Source organism: Schistocerca gregaria, chromosome 1, assembly GCF_023897955.1.
Source record: "Schistocerca gregaria isolate iqSchGreg1 chromosome 1, iqSchGreg1.2, whole genome shotgun sequence".
Lineage (NCBI taxonomy): Eukaryota > Metazoa > Arthropoda > Insecta > Orthoptera > Acrididae > Schistocerca > Schistocerca gregaria.
This window is the reverse complement of record NC_064920.1, coordinates 479629148-479637060: the sequence shown is the minus strand read 5'-3', so window position 1 is coordinate 479637060 and position 7913 is coordinate 479629148. Positions and strand designations below refer to the sequence as shown.

Here is a 7913-nt window from a genome sequence, read left to right as displayed (position 1 = left end):
TTCACTAATTACATATGGTCCATATACAGCACATTCAACACAATTAATGTCACAGCTTTACTTTCCAGATAGCTCTCAAATAAGTACAATTAATTGTATGTTTAAAAGGATGGTTCTGGGAAATTATTTCTCTGCCCTACAAATGTATAACATGGAAAAAAAATGATCAATTTAGGGGACATATGGAGGCACACAACCCATTATTTCGTACACAGTACATGTGAATGTGCCCGGATAAGTTATCTGGACAGCACAGCATACAGGTATTTGTGCAGTAGCGGTGGTGGTGGTGGTGGTGGTGGTGGTGGTGGTAGTAGTAGTAGTAGTAGTAGTAGTAAAGAGGATACACTACAGTTATTTTTAAGCCCACACTGTCAGCTCCAAGAATAATCGCAGGTCATGAAATGAAAAACGACCCATTTTCTAGTAGTTATTGCACACCTATCAATCTTCTTAATCTAACTTGCCAGTATCACACCTTGTTATGGAAATGCTAATGATGAACAGCTTGTCTCCATTTATTTATAGCGTGTTTTTTAAGGAAAATTGTACAGATGTTACAAATCCAGTGCACAGCACTTCATAAAATGTGAACTGTACTGATGACATAGGTAAATAAGGCAATTCATCCCAGTTGTAACAAGGGATGAAACTTTTAGTGAGTTGTTTACTTGTGCCTGTATTAACTGTCTCTATCAGACTAATAACACCATCATGAATAACTGTTTAAATCAAGAAGCTCCCACTGCAATTTGTGTATATGATGAGTACTGTTAATGGCACTTTGAGAGGGCCACCTGGTTTACATCACAGCAACTCACAAAAAAAAAAAAAAAACCTGCTGAATGTGAAGTTCCACATGAGGCAGGCAGAATGAAGGGGACTGCTTAAACCATTATTACAATGTTCATTATCACCTCGCCGCCACCACCACCCACCAACAATTTTTTGCTGACTGGAGTAAAGCAGACCTGTCAATTTTACTTTGTGGCATTTAAGAGAAACGAATAAAGAATAAAAACTTCTTCCATACACAAGAAATGACAATCTTTCTCTTAACTACTCAACTTGACATAATTTCAATATGTCATCACAACAATCACTGAGTTTTTGGATTCACTTTATGTGTAAATACTACAAGGAAGAATGTAACAGTACTTCACCTCTCACTACGAACAATTACTTGGTTAATATGATCATAAAATGCCACATTGGGCTACCATGTTTCTGGATGGGTCAAATCAATAATTATTTACAGTCAAAATTGTGTAATGAGAAGAGTTGCAAAGCAATGAAGACTCAAAAATATTTATTATCATGTTATAAGCTAGTAACCAATACTGAACTTATAAAAGCAATGATGTTACAATATTAATACATAAAAATTAATATATTTATTGTGTAAATATTGTACAGTAAAACACTATACAATTATTTGAGTTCTGCTTGTAACACATTATCTTGTAAGCAAAAAACAGCTAAATATTGTTCACTGATAGCACCAAATCAGCAATGAAACAGCATAAATACATGTATTAAAAATAACTGCAAAAGTAAAGTATCAAAATGCTAAAAAATAAAGCACTACAAGCTCATTTATTAGGTAGGTATTCCTTATACTTTGTAATACAGCATGTGGCAGTGAATGTATTTAACATGCTTAATGTATATTAGGAATTTGACTTCAATAACATGCATACAACTGCTACCAACACTAACAGTTCAAAGCTCGGTACTATGTTATACGGAACCAGGATGACAAACACCTGGTAAGGGAAGTCACGCAAATTACTGTTTTTATGCCATTGGCTTACATGATATTCTTATCACTTCCTTTATCAAATTTATTTTGCCAAGATTTTACAAGACCATCGACTCAAATGCACGTTCATTTCACTATTCCAATTTTTATTTAGAATGTTAACTGAGAAACATTTCTGGTAGCTAGTTTTCCATTAAATTTGCATGCTTATACAACCTAAGAACTTCATACTATCAAAATACTTGCAAACCTTTATCCTACTGTCCCAAATTAAAAAAAAAATTTCAAGAACAGTGCAACATTCATACAGATTTTTATACATGTTATTTTTATAGAGGAAATTTGTTTCCAGCGTACATTTACATAAAGATCTGTCCAACAAGGTGTGACCAAACAGTATCAAGGCTGCATAATTTAAAGAAATATTCCCCTGCAAAAAAAAGCTTATAAAGAAGTACTTAGAAGTTCCTGCAGTATTAACAGAGGGTTCTCATGTTGCTCACAGGCACAGTCAACAGCTGTGTTGGCACATTCCCTTTTAATTTATGAATCTTTTGAGTTTCAGAACAAGTCATAACATTTATCAATGCAAATATGATCATCTACATTCAAAGTCATCTTGCACAGGACAAGTGAAAATTCTACAAAATCTTGTGGCATACTTTAATGCTACCTTTCATAAGGCTCATGGGTATGCTACCAGGAAGACAGGCCATTCACAATCAGCCAGGTCTTGTGCTATTTTCATGGCAATCTCCAAGTAGGACTGTGCATTAACCAAAAATAACTCTTCAAAACATAAGTGACAAAATGTTGGCTGTGTGTAATGTTGCCAAATACAACAGCTGAAATCAAGTTGCACAACTTGTCTACAGATAATAGCAGTAACTGTTGCCAGACCTTTAAACAAAGTGCAAAAAACCAATTCTGAACAACTGCACAAAGTGATTTTCTATTTCAACAGCATTATTTATGTTCTGTTAGTTTATCTTCAAGAATCTACCCATCAATTTGTTTTATCACCTGTGCCTTGATTTGAAATGATTGATACTAAAAGCATTAAGACTCTCAAAAGATGGTCGTCATTCGTGTCCAAATAATATCAGCACAAGTTCATTAACCCAACATTTTCTCAGCAATTCCCAAAAGATCTACAACAACCATCCTCACAAACAACATGTAACAATTACACAATGAAGTTTTCTAAAATGAGACTGCTTCATCAGTCAGCAACATTGAAGCAGCTACTACCTCAGTACATTAGTTATTAGCACAATGCCACTACCTGGAACAACTTCAAGTATCAAAATTTATCATGAACCATGATATGTTATGATCACACCTCATATTTCTCACTAAAACTAATAAATAAGTGTTAAGATCTCTTGTCAGTGACATGTAAAACATATCTTGTTCTTTCTTTAGCAAAGTAGACGTCTTGACAGGCTGAGCAATGATGATTCTCGTTTTCACGATTAGCGGCATGGGCTGCACCATACCATTCTATTTGGTGTCACCATTCAACAGCTTTTCCACTCTTTTCCACTTGAGCAATGGACCTATTGGAATCTTGCAAATGGAAAGTTCAGAGAAAAACACTGATCACTAAAGATTCTCTCTTTTACATAATATTATAGAAGAATTATAACCATGTTAACATGACTTATCTAAAACATGAAAGGACAGTATAAGAAGACCAATGAATAAAGAGTGAAAGAGACGGCTGTTAAGTCAGAAAAAGAAAAGTTAAACAGAAGACTCCGAAGAAGAAGAAGAAAAAGAAGAGGAAGAATAAGTCACATGTAAATAGTAATGTACATGGAAAGACAATGCAACAAACAAACTGCACAGCTACCTACTATTAAATGAAATGGACACACACACCAGTGCAGGATACAAAATCAGCTGATCCACTAAGTAACACCTGAGATTTCCTTCCCATCCTATCACATCAAAATAAAAAATTAAAGATGCATATACTGTGTTGGTTCAGCTGTAAGTTTCAAGCCTGCATAACACTTGACTACAAAATGAACCACTGACTGATTACATTAGCAGTAATTAAAATAAATACAGCAAAGACAACAGGACAGAAGAAAGGCCACATCAGCTTCAAGGATCAAAGCAAGACAGTAACAGAACTGAAACGTGAGCATGAAACTTCAAGCATAACAGTATAAAAACTTACACAGGCAGAAGGTAGTTTCCATGTACTCACATTAACAATATCACATTTATTATCAAGCTATAAATATCTATGTGAAGTGAGATAATTAGTAAGGTATGCATAACACGAGTTATAACATAGGCAAATAATAAGAATTATTCTTAGAGATTGAAAGAGCAAATATCTACCAAAAAAACCAACTGCAGTAAAAGAAACATCAGAAATACAAAAAATGATATCCACCAATCCAATGAACACAATTCTAGTCATTGAGATTACTACTGACAAGTAAATAGCATCTAGCTCAAATGTTACCAACATAAAACGTAACTCATTAGAAAGTTTCCATCATGAAAAGATTTTTATTAACTTTCATACTAGTATGTCACTCACTAAAATTAACTATGTGCACACATGACCTACATCAACAGAGTGTAGAAACAGTGGAAGTTGTGCTTTGCAGTGAATGCACTTCAGTAATCTGCTATAGTAAACAGATCTAACCTGTAGGCCATTGATCTTTTCACACAACTGAGTCATCATCACCATACACTCTAAATTAACATCTTTTAGATGAGGTCATGAATAAATACTCCCCTCGGAAAAATTTGGTCTTTAGAAATGATGAGAACTACCACACAGATACCTGCTTTCTGGAAAAATATTAAGCAGATGACATCAACAAAAATCAAATGCAAACAGCTATAGCAATAAATTATTTTGTTACAGCTTAGATGCACTAATGATTGCATATCCCACTACAAATAAATCCCTGGAAGTTGTTCATGTTTGTAATGAACAAACTGCAATAGATTCCCCCCCTACACCAATATTTGCATCTCCACAAACAAATTACTCTACTATCAAATCATATAAAAGCATGAAGTTTTTAAAGACAAAGAAACGGACCCCCAATAATTGTACAAAACTAACAGAAATGATACCAGGTTAAGCAATGGAAGATCCTACGCATGATAATGATTAACAGAAACCAAATTTTGTTACTGTAAACAATGGAAAGTATAACAGGATGGTGACAACAGATTTAATAACAATTTCAATGCCACATCACACTGATTATTTGTTTGAGTGTTTTGTATGCCCATTTACAGCTGCCTTGGCAGTATAGAGCTGATTTAATTACCATTTCTTCCAAGTGATGGGAATATTAGAACAACCAATAAACTATAGCTTTATGGACATCTAACAGGAGCAAATAATCCAACACCTGTACCACATGGCAAACCAATGACAATGTCAAGTTTTTGATTTGTGCACGTAAGCAGACAGTGAGAAGACCTTACATCTGCTCAATAGTTTGCACTGGAGAATAAATCATGAAAACTGTCTTTAACAAACTTTAAGCGCCATAATATTCAGAAAACTGTAAATGTAATCATGTATTTATTCAAACAATAAGCCATTATCAAACATTATTCTTTGAAATAGACATGGAAGGTTCAATACAATTTCCCCTATTTCCGGAATTCCGATTCTTTGGATCACTTACACAATAGAATCACATTCTTAGAAGCTATGTAATGTACACAGAAGAGAAACAACATGCATTTGGAATTTGCAAAGCATGTGCACACAACATGCTCTCTACACCAATTGCTGAGACCAGTACATGAAGTTAATTTATTTCACTTAAAAGATTTAGAATGATAAATAACTCCATCTCTATTTTGTGACACTATATGGGAAAAAAATCCCATTCAAAATTTTCCCATAAAAACCCTGTAGCTCCTAAACACTATTCCCAAATAATAAATTCCTTATAGCGGCTAATAGCAGATAGACAAATGTTTGATATATATAGCTCCAATTTACTGTAATGAAATAGAGTTCATGAACTTCATGTACAGCCCTCTCATTCATACCATACACTATATTACAAACACTATTAACAGTAAAATTACTAAAGAAAGCAATATGTGCACTTCACTTATTAAAACAGCAAATACATGCACCTAAACATCCATATTAACCTTTCAAGCTCATCGTTATATATGAAAGGATAATTTCATTATTAATGGCATTATACGATACGCCACAGCAGAAGAAAGCTGCATATATATATTCTTCACACATACCTCAGTGGCCCACACAAAAGCACCACAGCAACAGATTTCGCCTTCTGTCACACTAATTTGAGGATTGACTTACCTGCAAGAAAAAAAAGGAATTGTGAAAGGACAGTCGCCACATTCCTGTGCTCTCCCTCAGTATGCACTGAATAAACACATTTTAATGACTTAACACATGTCAGCACTGATCACACTCAAAATCATGACCCGATGCCAATATTAACCCATTCCTTCCATCATCCCAATGTAACTTTTATTCTCCCTCGGTTATTGAGAGGCACCAAACATTTACAAGCACCGCGTATTATTCAATGGCCAATGGCAAAAGTTTACAAATAGTACTCCACGTCAACAAGTCCTACTCCCGCAAAGGATGCTACACACTGATGAAAATTCTGAATGTAAAATGACACTTCATCTAGATGAAAACATTTTTGTGTAGTAGATACCGAATAAATATTTTCTTCTCCTCACTTGGCACATTAATTTCGGAATGTTAGCTGCTGTCAAAAGCAAGTAACATATATGTTAATAAAAAATAAATAAATAAGAAGTTTACACTGCTAGACGATCGTAAACAACGTCTTTTGAATGTCATGGTTGACACGCACTTTAGCTGTAGTCTTGTTAAGCAAAACGTTACGTCAATACACCAAAACAGTTAAATTATGCTGACAAAACATCACGGCAAAACTTAAAATGACAGTACACCTTAAGCCTCGTCAATTTTGCCAGTTGAAACATAACCTTAACTACGACAGCTGATACATGAAATCATGCATGCCTAAGTTGTCTTTCTCTGTTTCAACAATATCACGAAATGCTTTTGCGAAGAAGACTCTTTCGTCTCTCGACTTCTTGTGAGAACCTCTGGTAACATATTGTCAGGAGGGATTTACTGAAATTTTGAAAACTATTTAATCGAGAAAAAAAATTCCGGAGCGCTGTTGAAAGCCTTTTCGGCGTCCAAATTCCTACTGCTTGAGGAAAGCCGTGCTAATTACCCGTTCATGGTGAAGATATAGAACAATACTTGGTGCCCCGCCTCACGGTTTATTTCGTACAAGTAACGCGCTGTCACTGACGATACAACAAGTGGTCTGGCGACAATCCAATATGGCCAACTCTTAATTATGACAGTACTTCAGAAATAAATTTCGTCATTATAAGGAACGAGAAGGATACAGTTATTTCCTGCGTTATATACTGTAACGAAAAGTTACGCATTTATCAAACAGCTTTAACATGTTACATAACAATATCAAGTATATTATCCAGGTTCAGTGCTAGTCCCATACGAACAATGTTATCTGTGGATCGCAAACAGAGCTGTATTTCTAAGTGTAAAATATTGAAAACTATACGAGTTTTAAAAAAATAGAACTCGTCATTGTATTTACCATATACTTTTAATGTTAGAGCTACCAAATGCTTAAGGAAAATACGCATCAATGACAAACTCAGAGTAATGAAGCGCAGTGCGATGGTGAACCAGTATCTCGAGAAATGTAAACATATGCCCGGAGAAATAAATAAAATGCCGAAGAAGTGCTAATGTTTGGTGAAATACGCGATAATTTTATACTTATCTACATTGTGCTGTATTTGTACATCACTAAAGACTACTGCAATTACCGGTACCTACAAGAACATCTGTACTGAGCAAACCACCGTGAGGTGCATGGCAGCTGGTACGCCCTAATGTAACAGTTATCAGGGTTTCTTCCTGTTCCATTCACGTATGGAGCACAGGAAGAATGGGTGTTTGAATGCGCCTGTGCGTGCTCTAATTATTCTAATCATATCCTCAAGTGAGCGGTACGTAGATGGTCGTATATTCCTAGTTATCATTTAAAGCCTGTTCGTGAAACTTTGTTAATCGACTTTCTGGGTA

General features: G+C 35.0%; 1 long non-coding RNA gene across 1 annotated transcript; it reads right to left on the bottom strand.

The window, feature by feature from the left end:
- Positions 1 to 1292: 1292 nt before the first annotated feature.
- LOC126353518 (uncharacterized) lies at positions 1293 to 7154 on the bottom strand. Its single transcript, XR_007565198.1, has 2 exons — positions 7024 to 7154; positions 1293 to 6098 (listed from the first exon to the last, which is right to left on the bottom strand). It is a non-coding gene; the product is annotated as an uncharacterized LOC126353518 (long non-coding RNA).
- Positions 7155 to 7913: the final 759 nt, after the last annotated feature.